General features: G+C 38.3%; 1 long non-coding RNA gene across 2 annotated transcripts; it reads left to right on the top strand.

Annotated features, from left to right (window-relative positions):
• Positions 1 to 934: 934 nt before the first annotated feature.
• LOC307002918 lies at positions 935 to 3,444 on the top strand. Of its 2 annotated transcripts, XR_013798581.1 has the most exons (5): positions 935 to 1,774; positions 2,021 to 2,044; positions 2,512 to 2,683; positions 2,853 to 2,998; positions 3,301 to 3,444. It is a non-coding gene; the product is annotated as an uncharacterized lncRNA (long non-coding RNA). The 2 variants fall into 2 exon arrangements; XR_013798582.1 differs by lacking the exon at positions 935 to 1,774 and having other exon boundaries at positions 1,957 to 2,683.
• The last annotated feature ends 257 nt before the right edge of the window (positions 3,445 to 3,701 follow it).

Here is a 3,701-nt window from a genome sequence, read left to right on the forward strand (position 1 = left end):
TAGAGTTTATCCTGACATTATTCTACACATCGGTAAATGTTTAATAATGCATAATAATTTGTTTCTCAAAACAGATTCGAATTAGTCTAATTTCCTGATTTAAAACCATACCAAATTTGCTATCGTTTAGATAATGTTAAAAAGAACTATATTGATTTTTTTGAGTATTACGCGCATCTATTGGTTGTTTTCATCCGGTGAACGCACATTCTACGTCAGATTCTGCATGCTTGTTAATCGCCGTTTCAAACAGAATGTTGCATTCTCACAAAACAACGTTTTTCTCACTTTTAGAATTCTGTGCGTGTGTTTCTGTTACTCGCCCCACTGTGTGGGTGTGTGCGAGACGAAGGGGATACGTGTGTGACCTGTTTTGACCTCATGGGTGTAAAACATATGGTCTTGTATATGTGCGTGCGGCTTATAACAATACATGAAGGGAACTTTCACTACGGGGGTCCCTGAGAAAGAACCCAGATGCGGGGTGTACGTCCTCACCCGACGATAAATTAAATTAAAACCCCAGGATACCTCACCTTATCTAAGCACAGAATCAGCTAAAAGCTTTCAGCACGCACTTAATGTCTCTGAAAAAGGGAGAAGGCACTTTGGAATGCATTAAATCACAAAGTCTTTGTTTTGTCTAAGTTTTAGCAAAATGTCAAGAAACCTCTTAGCCATGCAATAAGTCAACAAAATAGAAACATGTATGCTTTATCGATCAACATCTGGCAATGGTGCTACAACCGTATCTCTGAAAGGGCTTGGCTTATACAAATTTTGGAGGCGTACATATTAATGATCCCATCGGTTACGTCACAGTAGGTGTTATGTGGAGATTCGCCCGTTTTTCAGGGGTGTTTTTCAAAAACGAGATTTAAACAAGAAGGAGAAACAATGGTGTTTGAAACTCACTGTATGTCATGTCCATGTACTAAACTATTGTTATTTAACTATGGCAAGTTAAATTCAATTTCACATTCTAGGGCACCTTTAAACAACCTGGGGAAGAAGTGTAGTTTGTGTAGCTCAATGGACCACAGAAAGGATCCATAAAGAAGACAAATCCTCCATGATTACAGTCAAAAGAGATCTCGTAACAACCGAGTCTGACCTGGTTAGCCAATTTCAAGAAAGGCTCAGCAGATTTAAGCAACGTATTTTCAACATCAGATGGCAATACACAGCCTACAGGCAAATCAGGGAGACCCTAAAACCAGATGAGTGCATGCTGCATATTGATTTTAGTGAAAATTACTTGTGCAAATACAGCCAAGAAATTCAAGCAGTCCACTTTGGAGGATCGCACCAACAGGCAATTCTCCATACAGGGATACTTTACACTGCTGAAGACCAGTCACCTCTTGCCTTCTGCTCCATTTCTCCAAGTCGACGACATGACCCTACAGCTATTTGGGCCCACCTTGACCCAGTACTTGGTATGATAAGGCAAAGGTACCCTGAAGTTAAAAAACTTCAGTTCTTCAGTGACGGGCCAGCCACTCAATATCGGCAGAAAGGGAACTTATACCTACTTTCCACAGAACCATATAAACTAGGATTTGAAAATATCAACTGGAATTACTTTGAGGCAGGACACGGCAAGGGGACACCAGATGGTGTTGGTGGAGCATTAAAGAGATCAGCAGACAGAGCCATCAAACATGGAGAGGACATCCCCAATGCATTAATCCTTTATGAAAAACTGAAATGTACCAACTCTTCAGTGGAGTTATTTTACATAAGTGAAGATGATGTCGAATCAAAGCCAGAGGTAAGAAAAGAACCTACAATTTACAAATACCAACATATATATATACACTTATGTACTTATTCATACGTATCTGCTGAAAGAAAATTCATAGTATGTATACATACAAAATTAATAGTGGATAAAATTAACAGAGCCAGGATTCAAAGTATTACATCATACATACAACATTATTGTTAAAAAGTCATTGAATTCTCAAGTTCATTCCTCCATAACCACGATGACCCCCTGCTCCACGTGTGTCGACAGGCAAAGACAAATGGTTGAAAGCAGGTAATTTTATTCTGGTCACACACAAATCCAAATGGCCTATAAAATATTGTAATTTATGAATTAGATAAAACAGATACCTGGTTCAAATGCAATAGTATATCTATAACTCTAAAAGAAAATTAAATTCATCATATTTCGTTCTAGTAGAAGCCGGAATTATATTTAGAATATATATGTATTTTGTACGTGGTCCCCATTCTTATAAGCTAAATATAGCTTCTGGTGGAGTCCCGTTTTTACAAACAACAATAATGAATTAAAAACTACATAATTTTCCATATGTGTTGTTGTAAAATAAAAAAGGGTGAAAATTTACTTTTCAAAACTATACATAGCTGTTATACTTTATTGGTTTATAAGTATGAACACAGCTTGACCTATATCCATTGTTTTATCTTCACCAAGTAGGCCACTGTCATAAAATTGCTCAAAGTTGTTGTCCAATATTTTTTTCATCAAACTATTAGGAACACCAGTTCATTATAAGTTGGAGAAGCTGTTTACGAGCAAGAGAGTCCTGAAAGACGTGTCAAAGCTAAGCCCCCATCACCAAACGTCATCGCTGGAGGCTTTTCACTCAGTGGTCATTCGATTTGTTCCAAAAAGTGAGCCATTTCCATTCTTGGGAATGCTATGCAGGTAAATAATAATATAATAATAACAGGTAGAGTCTTTGGAAAGAGAAATTCACAAATGTCGTCACTGTGTATTACGGATGTTGGGCCTCGATATGGAACATTTTCACAAACATTGAGACCCAACATCCGTAATACACAGTGACGACATTTGTGAATTTCTCTTTCCAAAGACTCTACCTGTCAGCGATGCACTATAACGAGAACGCTGACCGTCCACAAAGGCAGGCTGATGGGAAGCCTTCATTCAAACTTTACTGGCCAAAAGGAAGAAAAGGGACATGTACAGTAAAGCCACTGAAAGAACACCCGACATTCAGTAAGTTAACTTATAAATTATTTATTATTGCACACTGATCAAACAGAGAAAATATATATAAAAATAACTTGATACATTTCAATATAAAATGCAGATGTACAATGAAAATTATTTGGACTTGTAAAACACCATATAAACAGACTTTTCAAACCTATCTGACCTTAATCTGTGAACATAAGATTTACATATACATGTGAAGCTGTACTAAAAAAAAAAAAAAAAATTAAGAGTGAATGTTGATGACAATTTATAAATGGGCTGTTTTGTTTATTAATCCAAAGAATATATTTTCTTGCCTTCAGACTATGTGGATGAGCTGATGCACCTGGTTTTGAATGTGGTGTTTCCTGACCCAGAACTTTTTTGTCAGTCAGCTCAAGCAGATACCGGTGCCAGACCCAGTCTGCTCTCAGTTTGAAGCACCAGCAAAGGAAGACGTTGTAGCCCGCTATTACCCCTTTTCCACCAAGGCAGAGCTGGTGCTGGTTCGGAGCCAGAGCCTAGTTTCAAATCGGTTCTTTGTTTTTCCACCGCCAAAGCACCAGCTCCGAACCAGTAAAACTGGTTCTTAAGTAGCACCAAATCATTGCAGGGTCTAGAACGGAGCCAAGTAAGAACCGCTTGCGTCAGGGGCTGGGGGCGGGGTTACCGTGGTCAACAAGACGAATAGAAACTTGTGACCGCCATTTTTAAATAGCAGCTA

The sequence above is a fragment of the Phoxinus phoxinus genome (genome assembly GCF_949152265.1).
Source record: "Phoxinus phoxinus genome assembly, chromosome: 8".
Taxonomy (NCBI): domain Eukaryota; kingdom Metazoa; phylum Chordata; class Actinopteri; order Cypriniformes; family Leuciscidae; genus Phoxinus; species Phoxinus phoxinus.